This window comes from Argopecten irradians, chromosome 13, assembly GCF_041381155.1.
Source record: "Argopecten irradians isolate NY chromosome 13, Ai_NY, whole genome shotgun sequence".
NCBI lineage: Eukaryota > Metazoa > Mollusca > Bivalvia > Pectinida > Pectinidae > Argopecten > Argopecten irradians.
In genome coordinates, this window is record NC_091146.1 from 25,124,530 (window position 1) to 25,142,007 (window position 17,478).

The window sequence follows — 17,478 nt, forward strand, 5'->3', positions numbered from 1 at the left end:
TTAGATACACAATCCGATAGCTAAGTAGGTTATCATAATATAATTAGATAATTATAATTTGGATAACATCATAGAGTCAGAGAAAGTATGATAAATCCACTAGGCAAATTTTAGGAGTCTCATGAAAAAAAAAACGATGTTCCTTAGCCCATGTTACCCATAAAACCTTGAATGGAGGTCAGGGTCACTCATTTCAACTAATTTGGTAGCGTGACATCACATTTTTCATGCCAAACAATTTTGTGTTTATACCTCCTAGTTATTGGCAAAAAAATACATATCGGGCCCGGTGACTCTGATTGAATGTCAAGATAATGACTGACCAACTTGGTAGCCCATTATCCGATAATGTTTATATGCCCAATATCAGAGTCGTATATGCCTCTGAATAGTTGACAAGCAAGTGTTGAAAGTTTTTGGTTGATTTGACGTCTCTGACCTTGAATGGAAGTTCAGTTAACTGTAGCTAGCGCCCAAAATGCCGCGTATGTTTATATCCGCCTGACGCCGAAGCTAATTAGCCAATTAAAACTCTAACAAAATTTAGCTCCAGAGATTCCAAAATAGATATCGATCAAAACAATGAATAAATGGTAAATATATGTATATGTAGGAAAGTGTTTGGATACTAGCCTCATTTTGTTCTGCCATTTTGTCACGAAGTAGCTTTACTAGTGTTGTGTGTCCTCCTATTTCTGCTGCCTTCACGGGATTTCCCTAGAACGAACAAGATATGATGGTAGACATGACTTGATATACCCCATGAAAATAAAATTGCAAAAAATATGACTGCTATATTTATTTTAAGTTATAATAAAATCTCAAAATGAACACGTATTATAAAACTAAAAAAAAAACATTCATTAAACAATATTTTACTATTTTCATGGTAAGCGGACTACAATTAATATTAATTTTTCCTTCAAAAAAAACACACTCTGTAAGTTAACATTCGTTGGGGATATGATGACTATACGTTGATGAAATTTTACTAAAATTAGAGGTATTCTAGCTTTTATGCCATATGTATGTTAAGAGAGAAATACACATTCAGAAATTACCTTACAATTACTGATCACACAGTGAAATAAAATAATAGAACACAACCTGGCTTGACGATCTTACTGTGTCTACTCATTTCACCGCATTGTAAATATGGATATAATGAGTTTGGGCAATACCGTCACACGACATTTTCAGCTCTTACTTATACTTATTGTTGTAAGTATTGTGATTCTCAAAATGTTGGTAATTTTGTAGGGCCAAACAAACTATTAAAAAAGCTTATCTTGACTCTTGAATATGAAATATTTGGCACACAGAACTTTAAAATCTCAAAATTCATTGAAATTGAAACTAACATATAAAGATCCAAGGAAAAAAATACATGCGCAATCATGACAACGAAATGGTAGTACTCATGGATATAAATAGCAACATGTCGAGACGCTAACCTTATTTAGGACTGAAGTAGTTTCACATATATATTGGTAAAATATGATTCTACCGAAATAACTTTAACTATATGCCGTGAGGTATAATATTCTACTACTCAGGCAATTTCACCTACAATTGATGTATTTTTTTCATTCTCAACTTCAGGTCAATTTCAGACCAAATACAGGGAAAAATCGTATGTGAATTCAGTTCAAAATCCTCATATAAAATTTTAAGGACAATTCCATCAGCATTATTTTTTCATGTGACATTCAGTTCAATTTCAGGTAAAACAAAAACCTTCAGGCAAATTTCACATGGAAAAATCAATATAAAAATGAGATAATATTTTAATCGTAAAACAATTACAAAATACCAATCTTAAGATAAAAATGACCTGCAAAAATAAAGTTTCATTAATGAGATTTATTAGCTGAACCGATTTTCAATACTATATTGAATTTAACAATATCTTAGAAACATTCCTCTATCAGTGAACACAATTTTTAATCAAATACATACCAATTTTGCTTTTACTAGATATCTGCATGGAACATGTAGACCTAAGATATGTATCTTACAAGCTTTAGTTGAAACTAAGATGAAGGAACAGGTAAAATAGAGACATGATGTAGTATAAAACTCAATATGTTAAACACATAGGGTATACTTTTTGTATTTGTCATTTGTTGTATAGAGTATTTTTATCCAAATAAGTCTGTCAGATTGATAAGAGAAGAATGGTCAGTGCATTAAGCAATGTCTCCAACATAGCCTTTACGATCTAGACTATAGATACTTGAATTCCAATAGATCTATAAGACATGATTATTTCTAATCACACACATGGATATTCATTACATGTACAGTATGTTTGAACATGTGTCTAGTTCATTATCTAATTATATACAATAATTATATGTGGCAATTTAATTACCAAGAAAATCATAAATACATATAAAAATGTACTTGCTTAGGCCTACACAACAACCCTGTGCTAGACGTCACCACTCGACTCGCTTACGGCATATACATTATGCCTATAGAACATAATATGTTTTTTTATTTCGGAAATATAACTCACTTTAAACTAATAATACGTAAAACGAGATAGCAAGGTTGGTCAAAATGTATCTCTTATTTAAGCTGCATTAAGATATATAAATCGCGCTATATTTGACTTTGAATTAAAAACTTATTCATATTGGCGTAATTCTTTTCCGTGATTTATTTGTTTTGGCAGTTACGCTCTGACCTGAAGTGCTCAGCGATCGTGCTTGACAGACGATGCATGCATTTGACGTTTATAACATCTGTAGGGAAGGTTGTACATGAAATAATTCTTTTAACATACATTATAGTTTATACATTTCATTTTGCAGTTATTCGAAACAATCCGGTAACCATACTGCAGTGTATATTCAGAAATGATGCCTAACGGATCAGCTTAGACATTCGTTATCACAATTTGGCCTAGTTGTAGATACATCACTAATATTCGCCGGTATCGTGACCGCTTTCAGTATTCGTAACAATTGGTTCGATCGATTGTGCAAGTAATTATTTGAAGTTGATAAAGACCTGTGGGGACTTTGTCAACGTTTGTCTGAAATATAAAATGAGTTGTTTTAAATAACAAGATCCGTTTTCTATTCATAAACAAACAACTTCAGACATAATACAGTACGCTGGTAATTATGTTTACTATGTATTCTTTGTTATTTAACATATTTAAAACCTTATTTCCATAAATCAATTGTCAACATAAAAAAAACTTCAAAGTTGAGAGTATAAAAGCTATTGTGGTTACCTAGCTAGTGCATATTCTGAAATAAGAAAATATTCTTACGATGCAATGTATCCGCGTTGTGAGCGATTATACCTAAACAACGTATGATAACGCTGCCATTTCTTCTTTGGCTACCATTTAAATAAAAAAAATATGTTTGCCAATACATATGGCACGGATATTTAAGATAATTTATATATGATACAAACATAATTCTTTGTCAGTAGATACGATCATGTTATGGTGGAATGCAAAATGACTTTAGGAATAGCAATTATTTTTTTTCTCTTACATACTGCATTATGGTCAAACCAGTCAAACCGACTGAAACTGTATAATCGAAAACGGCTAGTGTGCATATCAAAACAATATCTTGCTTGTCATCATATAATTGTGATGGCGATATTTGTATTTAATTATTCAACAAAAATAATTTAAAGTCTGTAATTAAATGTGTTTCATTGGCTTGAATGATGTTAAATTGTTGGCCCTGACAATATTTTAATATTTAGTTATGTTAGAATTATTTTATTGGTATATGATATTGGAATACGTTTGATATGTAATAAATAATAAATGTGACACTGATTTAATTTTTTTATATTTTAATCATTATGCAGACATCCTTTATTTTGTAAGACAGTGTATTTATTTCCTATGATGGATAATGTACAAAAAGTTCGATGCATATGCAAACGCTCTACAGGTAAAATTGACCTGAAATTGACCTGAACATATCTCCATGTGAATGTCAGATCAAAGTCCTCATATAAATTTAGGTCAATTCCCGGTCAATTTCATATGAATTTCAAGTTAATTTTAGGTCAATGTTTTGACATGAAATGTGTTTTTTGCTCTTAACTTTTTTTTGTAAATGAAAGTAGAATAGTTCCATACATAACTTATATAGAAAAAAGTAAATGAATATGATCTGATGTATGTATGCAAATCTCAGTTCCTTAATAATTGAATCCAAAATTGGTAATAGCTAAAGTTAATAAAATATTGTGTGATCAATTTGTAAAGTTTATGAAAATGTATCAAAGTTCTGTTGAAAAAAAAATAGTATATAATTTGTCCTCTTTTTACATTGTATTTGTTAAATGTTGTTAATAAATTTATAAACTGTACAGAGATATATGTACAGAGATATATGTACAGAGATATATGACTGAAAATGATGCATGCCGTTGCTCAACAAATTGGTACAGTATTTGCTGTTAATCATAACTGCTGAAATAGTTTCAAAGAAGACCACTCGAAAAATAAACCAAACATCTGATTGCAAAAAAAAAACAATATGTGAAACTTCAGAAATCAAATGGAGGGAACGTGTACCTAGACGGATAGATCTATCACGGCTACAGGAACTCCATCCGAGAATAACTCCACACAAATTATGGTTGTTGTGTCAAGAAATCCAAATTATTTGTTGAGAAGTTTAATTTCTGGTAAAGTTAGAAACCCTTCCTATCACCCGCTGTATTTGTGACTCTAAAAAAAAGGAATTTGGATGACATTCTGAAAACATCTATTTATAGATTGCCGTGTTTATTTCAATGAAAGAGACGATTTACAAACAACTATAGTTAATCTACTTCCGGTCATACAGAGTGTGATATTTCTTAATGACGATGATGATCTAGTGTTTCTGCTTGGAGGGAGACATAAATTCAATAGAAGTCAATTTGGACCATTGGAAATATATTATGGTTGAATCAGCAAAGATAGTATGTAAAATGAAGCCAACATCGTTGCATTGGTTGCAACGGCTGTATTTTTAGAACGATACAAAACACAATCTTTAAATTCGTTATTCCTCAATAATTGAGTTTTTATATTGTTAAATCTTTTAACTTAATAATTGTGCATATGTTTCAAGATCTCATTTTTTGAGTTGTACAAGAATTCAATCTTCAAGTGTTGGAGGAAATACAGATATCCATTCATTCGTCCATTCGTTCCCGATTCGGACATTATGGCTCCAATATATCGTGTATGTGGTCAAATAAACAAATTCCAATAAAATCAAGTATGCTGTCAATAAGGTAACTTTAAGTGATACTATCTCAAAAAACGAGCACACAGACATATATTGTTTTCTTCTATTTTCTTCTATGGTATCAACTCATATCCCCAAATATTTTTATGAGAAAAGTTTCATGCAAGAAAATTTTGACTTCTTTAGGTATACATCGTTAAGTGAGTAAAACATACACATCGATGCAACAAATTTTATGATTGTCCTATACATGTTGACGACATTGTGCTGTAGCAGAAATCACGCTAAATTGTGATTTCACTTGTAACTTACCAAAGAGGAAAACATGTTACATTCTATACAGCAGCAAATGGTAATCCCTATTATATAAAATAACAATGATTTATCACATAATCCGCCTGATATCCAGTGATTTCTCCCGTGTAATATTTTTTTGCGTATAGCACTAATGTAATATGACCTGAAGCGATTTCCATTGGCTAGAAATTCATTGTGACGTCAGACAGAAACAATATAATGACGTCAGGAAAATGACGTGACGTCAGGATTACGAGAACGACGTGACAAAATGGAGGCCTTTCTCGGATATTCGGAATACATTTTTACGTGAAACTCTTTGTTATGTAGGTACATTGCATTTGTAGTTATGTGATTAAACTATCTTAAATCTGTGTTCAGTGCATATGATATTTCATGAAACTCGTCTCGAAGTTTTAACTTTTGCTCGCCAAGGCTCGCAAAAATAAAAACTTCTTAGACTCATTTCATAAAATATGATGTGAAATGAACACTCATATAAAATCCAATATATAATGAATGTAAAATATTAATTACTGTCTGTTACAGCAAATTCTATTGTATATAATATATTTTTTCCTGGAAACTGGATCTTCAGTATACTTCTGTATGACCACATACATCTAAAGTGGTAAAAATATACACAGTATCGCATTATATTTCCATTTGCTCGGGACTGACATTATATAACCTTACCAACCAAAACGGGAATTTATGAGATCATAATTCGCCTATAACTCCCGTTGGTGTAGTGATATGTTTAACATGTATTGTGACGTACGACATACTTGCATGCTATCTGAATGAAAAACCGCAACTGTTCTACGTAATTTGCAACAATATTTGTTGTAATGATTTTAAAATGTTTAATATCCTAAAGATGGAGAATATTGATAAAAACTTTGGAAAAGTTCCTGAAGATTTTATATTTATTTTAATGGTTTTTTTTTACCGCGAATGACGTCGAGAGTTCTTATGACGTCGGAGGTACTTATGACGTCACAAGAAGAGGCTCCAAAGACAGGGGCAGCGGGGAATTTGATTTGGTCATAGCGATAACAGTTTGCATTACAGATTGGCTTTAAAATAACAGAAAACGGAAATATTAGCATTAAATTGCATTTTGGGGGAACTTATGGTCCTATAATTAAAATGATAATGTCCGATGATAGCAATAAAGCAGTCATGCACATGTATATATACGAACGTGTTTAGATTCTAACCTTATTTACGTCCGCTCCATTATCAAGAAGAAGTCTCACTATGTCTGTATATCCTCCATTTGCAGCTACCTCCAGGGGATTCTCCTGAAAAAAATAAATATAACAAATGTAAAATAGTATTTACTCTCATTTATTTTTTTTATATAAACTGAAACTTTCTTATAATTTCTATTTATGTTAACTGCCAATAATATTGCAAACATTGTAACTAATTGACAAATTTAGAAACAGATATACCAATCACATATATAAAACACATAAAAAGTAAAAAATATATATATATATCGATAATATTACTGTTTCATGGATGTTGACGCACTTGTGCTTTAGTTTGTGGACAAATCATGCTAAAAATATAACACCAGAGAGCAGGAAATTGAAGTTATATTTCCTAGGGAAGCAGATTTTAATTTCTATCCATATAATTATTGCTTATATTTAAGCAAAATGTTATCTCCGTTAAAAACGTTTTTTCTTCACCAGATCAAAATTATTTTAAGGAATTAGAGTTGATATATTCATCTGATGTCGAGGTAAATGCTGACATTTTATAGCATGCTGTATTTAACGGGTATACAAGTGCACAAAATAAGACTCATTGACAAATGTATAATCAGATATATTAACCACATGTGTTTGACAAATTACATCCAAAGTGGCAAATATATACACATCTAATTATCGATATTACGATTGTTCTACAAATGTTAATGTAATCGTGGTCTACAATGTGGACATATCATAGTAAATTTGTTACTTCACGTATAGCACAAGGAATTGTTAAATGTAGCTTTTAATATACTACAGTAAGTTTAAAGCCCTATTAAATATCTATCAAAAGAGAAAATAATGTACGAGAAAATGTGCTGGATTCACTAACAACCATCCCCTGGATATTGTATTTTTTAGACTCGTGTTAATTTCAATGGTCAAATAGTGAACATTTTTGTTTTTATTCTAAATGTCCTATTTACTTAAAGTTGTATTTCTGGTAATTTTCATTGTAACGATATGTCGTTTTAATATTTGATATTTGAACATGGACATGTAACTTAATGATTAAGCTCCCCCAAAACCATATGTCAGCCTGTAAGAGAGCCGAAATCTAGGAATCATATATTCCTGGTTTTGAATAAAAACGCCTTCAATCACCGCCATGTTCAGTACCTTCGGGTTTTGTCGGAATTCCGAATCGTATCACGTGACTGACGTCCACACGTCCTGCACGTGGTGATCAAGGTAACTAGCGTAAGCGCACATGTGTTTGTTTACGTTTTCCTTCTGGCTAATATGAGCAAATCATGCTGGTACATGTATATATATGTCCACAAAGCGAGTATTTGAACCATCCAATTCATCCAATTCACGCATTGACGTATTTCAATATTGTGTGTATCAAATATTGTAATGAGCGAGAATTAATGTATTTGTAAATCCAGTTTGCTGAGGTCGACCACATGCTTTGTTTATGAAAAAATTGTTGACATTTTCTATTGGTTTTACAACTCTCGTGTTACTTCGAGATTGTCGCGACGACGTTCGGAAGAGTTCGGAATGATTCGGCATCTTTCGAGCCTATTTTTCACGTGTACACGTTAATTTTTTTTTTACATTTTTAATTAAAAATACTTCTATTGCTGTAACTTTATAAAAAGTGGTAAAATTAGAAAGTTTTAAACTCAGACAGACGGCGAAAAATATGTATAACACTTAAACAGTTTTCATGACGACATAAGAGCGAAAGTGATAGACCATACAACTTTAAGTATTAGAAATGAAATGATAATGTTTTGCAGTGTTTACCTGAGTAATTGGATATGCAATTTTTCAGTTAAAAAGCCCTAGATGTAATTTCAAAGATGTAGGCCAAAATAACCTAGTTGTGTTTAAGCAGTAGAATGTAACAGTGTCGGATGTTCTGAATAGTATCTTATATCAGTCTGACATAAATGTATCTACATGCAACAATAGCGTGAAGGCTTAGTATAAGTTGACCAAATTGTGGCCGATCCTACAATATATTGTATATATTTGTATACAAATCAATTATGTTAAAAAAACAATGCAAAATTATTTTACCTTTCACAGAATTGCTATAAAATCTTCCAATGTTATTCTTTCTTTAGTTATTTGTTTTTCTACCTTCATCAGGAAAATCAATTTTGCTTGTTACGAGCATTTTCATTGGCTTAAAATTCACTTTATAAGCCTATAAAGGGACAACAAATGCGTCGCCGTTTGTAAACTTACTTTTGGTTGGCTGAAATGACGGCGTAGTGATTCCATAGACAAAATGAATTTTCAATATTGAAGAGATTATATTTAGTTAAATTGAATTATAGGGATTAATTTGAAAATATTTTTATATTACGGAGATATAATACAAAATATGAGTGTACTCTCATCATAAACCGCTTCGCGGCTTATTTAGAGTAACTCAGATTTTCGTGTTATATCTCCACAACATAAAAAATCTATTCAAGTTAACCTTAAGTAATATTATTAAAGTAAACTTTCAGCGATTTCAATACAACTCTATGCGGTCCGGCGGTATTTGATAATTTAATGAACATCAACTTGTAGTTCTTTTTAAAAAAAATGATCATCATTAATCACTGAAATGAATAATAAACGAATAATGAATGTCAGCATGTAGAAGCAGGTTTAATTTCAATAGATTTGTAGTAAACGAAAAAAAAAAATAGCGAATTAATAAAGTACAGCACATAACCACCAGATAAACGTACAACTTCCCAATAGTTAGACGTTTCAGAACTGTTCTCTCATATTGTTATACATGTTATTGACCATAGTGTCAATATTTGGGAGAATATTACTAGCACTCCGGCCATCTTTACTGAGGAGGTGTTAATACTAAATGCATTAGCAACAGTAACTAATGAAAACAAAAATGAACCAAGAGAAAGTTATATTCTAATTCAAATTGAGTTATTTTCATGTAATACCTAGTATTGTTAAAATCAGTTTGGAATTAATCGGCTGAAAATGTATCCGTTCAGATCATTGTAAATATATATATAAAGAGAGTGTGTCAAGCAGTGCAAATCAACTGCGGATTCTGTATAATATCACGGCAACAGACGTCATCAGAATCTTCGAGTTCCCATAATGTATAGCATCGTACAACATTGTTTTAGACTCCACAGCAGTAGTTTTGAGGTCAAGCGGCGATCACAACATATCATGAAGTCCCTCGATTATTGATGACACTGAGAAGTGATGACGTGGCACTGAGAAATAAGTAGTTCATCATGTCAGCCAATCGGAATACATACACAGTTTATACAACGTGTGGTAAGAAACTTGCTAATCAATAGCTGTATTATTTAGTTGATATCATGAAAGCTGAATAACACCGGCCTATTGTGCTATTTAATCATTTCATGTTTAGATATTCATGTTTTGGATATGAAACGTTGCACCATACAACATTGAGATTAAATTGTGAAATTGCTTTAATTTGTAACGCTGCTGCAAGAGCTGTGTATGGTTGGAACTTAAACTTCTGTGACGTTTGTTTCGCTGGATTGGAGCGAGTGAATTTTCTATTTCACGGTGAAAGGCTAAACTATTTGAACATCTTTTTTTGCTGTGTTTCGGATATTGAACTGTAATTTATGATAGATTGTACATTTTTGTGTCCACTTATTTGTATTATGTCAGTTGGGGTACATTATTGGCTTCGCGCAGTTTTTGGAAGAGGTGCTTTTTCGCGCAGTGACTAGTACGTTTATTGTCCTTGTCTAAGTTTCCTTTCTTTGCCATGTTTTCATTAACAATCCAAGTTTTTTTGTCTCCAATTCTTTATTTAATAAAACATTTGTCAGTTTTAGTGTTACTCAGCGGAAGTGTCCCTGTGCCAATGTATAACGTTCATCGTTGTTGTTATTGTAATCCATGGGACGTTGCGCTGCATAAAGTTTATAAATACTGATGGGATCACAAGCAGATTAGTTCGTTGAAAACAATTTTGGCGATACTTGTCTGACGTCGCATTAATTTTCCCTGGTGTGAGTTTTCGTTTGTCGTTCATTTAACTCGAGGTATTCTGTACCATCTGAGGTAGTCTTTAATTCCATGTCCCCTGTTTCAAATCATAGTGTTCTTGTACTCCCCACAAACCGAAATGTAAGGAATTGTTTAACCAAACTGTGTTTATTGAGTGGATGGTCCAAGTAATTTTTTCCATAAACAATTTGTAATTATGTGTTTTGTTTTGTTTCCCTTTCCTTTTTAAATACCTTTTGTTTTGTCTTGAGGGTATCTCTTGTCATGGAAAACTTACTGTAACTATGGACGAGTTCGGCAATCCAAGTGTGGTAAGGAATGATACCAAGACTGTTATACAATATATATTATATATATTTTACAAATCATACATGAATATTTTGGTTTTTCCTTAAGCAAAACTAGATACACTTCTTATTACACTAATTACACATATGATACAATATCATACAGATGTACCTATAAAAGTAAATTGTATATTCTACTTATGATAAACCCATAGAGTCTAAGATACGATCACTGGAGTTGTCGTGGTCTGTAATCCACGGTCTGTCTGCCAGCTGCTACCTTGTGGTTCCATCGCTGTTACCTACATGCTGTAACACAGTTACAGATCAAAGTCAGCAGTCAAAGTTCATGACACGTCGTATCAGCATGTAATAATGCAAAAGTGTTCACATAGAACAAAGACCAACATCCGGCTCACGCAGAACATACTGACGTCGCCCACACAGGGCCGCCAATAAAAGCCTCGATGCAGCCCTTAATGAAAACTTTACAACCAAATACTCTTAGCTGAAGTGGTAGTAGTGCCATAATAAATCCACCATCTTCAGAGTTTTAAGATAAAATATACGTATGTCATATTTACTATTTATAACACTAAGTTTGATAATAAAATTAATAAATTATACTATTTTCCAATGAATGTTTATCTAAGTTCAAGTTACAAAATGACGGTGCATTCCGCCTTAATGGTTGGCGCATTCCGCACCGTCACGACCACACGATTATATAACGTGGCATTGTAAATGTCTAATAGTAGTATATAACTGACTAACTTACTTAATATAAACTAGTTACATTCATTAAATAGTTTAAATGTTCCCACGAACTAATATACTATATACTAGCATGTGCATTCGGGCGTATGTAAACAACACGCCCCATTGCAATACACTACACAGGTGAGTTATTTTTGGGATACTTGGCTTAATTAGTCATTTGTTAGACTCATAGATAGCAATACACATGCATGTGGTGTAATGGTTATCTAGCTGTCGCTACACAGTTATAGCTAATAACGAACCCGTGAGCGGATTACTAAATTCCGTATTTACAAAGCGTGAATCAATACAAACTGTAAAATGATTGATATATACAGTAAAACTCGAACCCGGATTCCTCGAATATCCCCTATTCGTCGAACTGGTCGTACGGTCCCGACCGTCTCTCTATTTAATCTATGTAACAAAACCTCAGATAGCTCGAACAGCTATTCGTCGAATAGCCTTTATTCTTCGAATAAAAACATGTCCCCGTTTTTTCAAATACAAAGTATATACCCATGAATTCGTCGAACAGGTGATCGGCCCTTGAGACTTTTTTTGTTACACCTGACTGCACTGACCGACATAGATAATTGCTCACGATCTTGTGTTTATACGTTTGGCGTGTCAAGCCTGTAGGTAATTAGGGGATTAACGGTGTCATTATTACCTACCTACTCGATCACAAGTCGCTGTTTGATGCTAACTTTATTTAAATATTTCAGAAAAGGCATTAAGTTATCGATGTTTCTCTCGTAATAATCTTCGTTGTAAATACGAAAATAGTGTAGTTGTTGATCCGTGTTAATAGAAAGTACGCATCGTGAAATGACAAAAGAGGCGGAAGATATTGCTGATGTCCGCCTAATTATAAAAGTTTTTTTTTTTATAGTTTCTTTGTTGGTTTCATTCGACAGGCTAGCACAATGTGATATCCCGAAAGATGTAAACGATATTAAACGATAGATTCAAAGTACATTTTATCAGTGCGTTCCGTACCTTTTCCCTTACATTGTACTTTGTAACTTTACTCGTAAACACTTATAATCTGACGTTACGCTTTACTAAATAGACATCTATATATATATCATTTCTTATGTCCGTAAATATGCTGGTTAATAACTTTATTGTGAGTATGTATTTTGTAAATGTTTGAAATGATTTGTGATAATTGAATAGCAGAAAATGTATGGATTGTACATTAACCTAGATGACGATCGCTTACTCAGATGTGAATGACATTTGATTTAGGGCTTTCTCGTTAGCTTTTTCAAACGCTAAATTTCTGTTATAATTTTTTCCAACTTGATATTTCTGTCAATAAAACACTTAAATAAAGAAATCCAAAATGCTGAAAGATAGGGTAATTAAAATGCCATTGCGTTGCATTGCTTGTCATAGTTAGAGACCGGACATTTTGACTGTCGATCGTGACAACCTCGGATGAGTCGAATACCCTGTATTTCCTCGAACTATTGACCAGGTCCCCTGCTGTTCGAGTTATAGGGATTTTACCGTATATATGACTGTAACAGTCACCATTCATTATTTTGTGACCATATTTCTGTCTTTTAAGTTTCCGATCTATACTAGAAATCACGGGGGTTTTGGACTGTAATGTTTCAGTGTTTTCATAATTTTCAGAAATCTCAACGTTTGCACAGGATGACAAAACATCATATAATATAAATCAATATTCAAATAAAATATTCCTGTATCATCCATATCTTCTGATGATGAAGATCGTTGGAACATTTTGAGAATGCTGTTTACACGCAGACGATGTTGGCAAACGTGAAGGTCGATGTTCATGCACATGATCAAGTTCAGGTCAACGTAAAAGTAGTTCCGTTATATCACGTGAATCGTACTGACGGATAAAGGATTTCGTATTGACGGATAAAGCACACGATTATTAGAAAGTGGTTATCGGTATGTGGGACAGTTACAGGATAAACTATTAAAGCCGTTTGCAACCATTAAATGAAAACGAATTTAATTTGCACAGAGATAACTTAGGTTCAGTTTGATTGTGTATGGCGTTCAAGGAATCCAACTTTTTCTTGGTTCATGGTAATTAGAGAGATTAGAGAGACCAATTAGTAAAACTGATGGAAAATAGAAAAAGAATATCACAGTGACCTAGCTAACACTTTGTTCTCATATGAATTTCAAAGTCAAAATACTTTATGTTTTGAATAGCATACCTATTCAGCTAACCCTTAGGTATATATATGCAAAACACAAATTTGCCGTTAAAGGACCGAAGGTGATATCCCCTAGTTATTTGATAAACCACAACAAAAGAAAATTTCCGTTTAAAAAGTTCTCTCTTCAACTAATCAATTTAAGTTAGGAGTCTGTATACTCATTTGATGTCGAGGTAAAACTCTGAAACCCTTTAACCTTCTGCTATTAACGTTTAAAAGATAATATCCTACAACAAAATAGTTGAATCAACATAGATATTGAGTCGTACACTTGATGATATACGAAAACGAGTTGGAACTCTAACCTTATTTACGTCTGCTCCATGATCAAGAAGTAGTTTCACCATGTCGGTTTTTCTTCTGGCTTCTTCTGCCTCCACGAAATTCCACTGGAAACAATCACGATACAATAAACGAAAATATGATTCATTATCAATCAAAAGTTATGCTTTGTCTTAGATACTGTGATTTTCATATATCTGTAACTTATGTCACTTAATAAAATCATTGTAAGCAATATGATTGATTGCCATTTAAACATATGAACAATGTTAACATAAATGTTTTCCAGCATGCTAAACATTACATTACGTACACCCAAGGAAAACGGACTCAAGTTCAAGTTCCACAGCGTTTTTTTATCCCAAACAATTGTTTATCAAAAACAACTCCAAATACACACGTAGAAATAGATAAAAAAACAACAAATAACATATACAGTAAATATTGGCGTACTTTGGCTTGTTGACATATCGCACTATAATTTTAATTTCACTCATAACATAAGAAATGAAATTCTTCGACAGAGCAAATACTTTCACCATAAGATAACTAATAATTTTAAAATGTACAACAGTCTACTTCATATTGCATATGGGAAATATTATACACATGCACTATATTACAAATAAGATTTGTGTTAAACAGGTGGGAAAAACAAAGAAGTTAGGACTAGGTGAGGTCAATTTCGCTAAAGGTTAACCATTTAAACCGTTTGTTTTTCTATTTGCACCCCTATGTCTCGAGTAATATATTGTTGTACCTTGTGATACTTTTATTGAATTAGTGTTGTTTCATTATGTAAACATCTGGTTTAACAAATATAACTGTTTAATAAACAATACCGTTATCAATAATGGTATCAATTTCTGTTTGACTTATAAAAGCAAGTATCGTTATTTAAGTAAAATGTATACTTGAACACATGTCTGGACATACATAGTTGTCTAATAAATTATTTATCCTGATTTGTTTCACATACACCAGATTTTGCATATTGCAAGGTTCCTAACTCCTCCGCCTCCTTCCCCTCCTCATTTATCTCCCATCCCCTAACTCACTGTATCTCCCTCTTTTTATCCTTCATTTACTTTTAAAATGTATATGTTTGTTATCTTCAGTAAGGACGATTGTATAAAAGATAACTAAGATAATAGAATTTAAAAAGATTTCGTTGTATGAATGTCTTTGTAATTGTTGATTTAATGTCTAAATATCATGTATGTTGAGAAAAAAAAGGTCTTAGTGCCATATATATGACTTTATTTTCTTTCTACGGTGAAATGTAAAACAAAATGTCAAATGCTCTGAATATCAGTTGATATCCATCTGACTCTAAGGTATCTACATGCAACGATGTTCTGATTATCACGAAATAGCAGTAAAATGATTCAAAGTGATACTCTCTTTAGTTATGTAATATGTCGCAGCAATACATAATTCCCATTTCTCTCCCTTCACCAGATCAAAATAATTTTTTGAATAAACACTTAGTGATTTCAAAACAACTATTTGTATTCCGGTAAGATCTAGTAAGCTTATGAACACTAACTGGTATCTTATTTTAAGATTAAACACCCTTAATTGGCTAAAGGTGTTTAATCATGCGTGATTATTTATGATTTTTTTCTCGATACCAACGATACATGTGCAACTAAAATAATTGGTAATGTTTAAAAAAAATTGTAGTTATACTAAAAATACCCGTTAATTCGAATATGTCTTACACTCGAGTATTTATTAGGAACGTGTTGAGACACTAACTGTATATTCATCTTCTCTTCGGAGTCTTTCCTTTCTGTACTCGTTGCTGCCCCAATCTCCTCTTACAGCTGCTACCAAGGTATTCCCCTAGAAACAAAAGTAATATCATAAATGGAAATTGTGATTTTTAGAAAAAATGAATTTTAGAACTTTGTGCTATTTCGTCCGCCATCATGTTTTGGTTTTGATGATGTATATATTGTAGAAAATTAAAAAAAAAATAGTTGAAACCTAGATAAATAAATTTGCTATTTAAATTTTTTATGAAACAACTATGAATGTTTTCAATATTCAGCAGCCATCTTGGAATAATATTGCAGCTATTGATGGCCATGTTTTTCGCCATCTTGAAATTAAAAACAAATAGTGCAACTGGATATTCTATATATACCTGTATCTAATAAAACAAAATTGTAAACATTTTGTATTTTCATTCGACGTCAATGTTAAAGAAACGATTACAACTTTGGCCATGACAATCTGAGACGTATTTCTGAATAACATAATTTGAAAATATCGACTCCGGGATGCGAGGTCCACACCCAAATGTATCTTTATATTTATATCTATGGACATGCCAATATATAATATTCATTAGAGTAAAATAAATCGAAGAATATTGAGCAGAAATAAAACTGGTATTGCAAAAAGTGTGATTGAATACCAAATGTGCAATCAGATAATAATGTATGCCGTATATGTCGCATAATTTCCTGTATCGGGAAAATTTGATCAGCCAAATATTAAGAAATGGTGGAAACATATATATTCTTAAGCCATATCGTGCAAAAAATAAAACCGCAAAAAAATGATTTTCTCGTTTTTAGATCATATCGCGAAAAGTTTGACCCGCGAAAATAACCGTGCTACACAGTATATATGAACGTGTTGAGATACTCACGTTATTTACATCTGCCCCTTTATCAAGAAGTAGACTCACTATGTCTGTATATCCACTGTTTGCAGCTACCTCCAAGATATCCCCCTAGAAAACACATGATATAATAAATGCAAAAGATTATTACTCCCATTTAAAACTATTTTTATTAGACACTGGAACTTCCATATTACGGATTGTTCTATAAATGTTGACGTAACTGTGCTCAAGTACGTTGATAAATCACGTAAAAATGTAAGTTTACTTATAACATCTTAAAGCATGATATTTTAATGCCTATTAAGTATTTATCAAATGATAGAATAATGGTGGTTAAATGTGTGACGTAGTCTTTTTTACAACAAAACAATAAATGTTTGATACAAATTATATATCAATAATTAACGTATAATCCCAAAATGCACATATAGAATAATATAGCGATACAATATAATGCTCTACAGTGAAAAAACAATTTAATCAAGATAATCAAGATTGAGACAGACACTTGGGCATATATAA

The 17,478-nt window shown here is 32.2% G+C and overlaps 1 long non-coding RNA gene across 1 annotated transcript; it reads right to left on the minus strand.

Annotated features, from left to right (window-relative positions):
* Window positions 1–390: 390 nt before the first annotated feature.
* LOC138306740 (uncharacterized) lies at window positions 391–17,188 on the minus strand. The gene is made up of 5 exons (XR_011205903.1): window positions 16,981–17,188; window positions 16,080–16,166; window positions 14,342–14,425; window positions 6,749–6,832; window positions 391–717 (listed from the first exon to the last, which is right to left on the minus strand). It is a non-coding gene; the product is annotated as an uncharacterized lncRNA (long non-coding RNA).
* Between the last annotated feature and the right edge of the window lie 290 nt (window positions 17,189–17,478).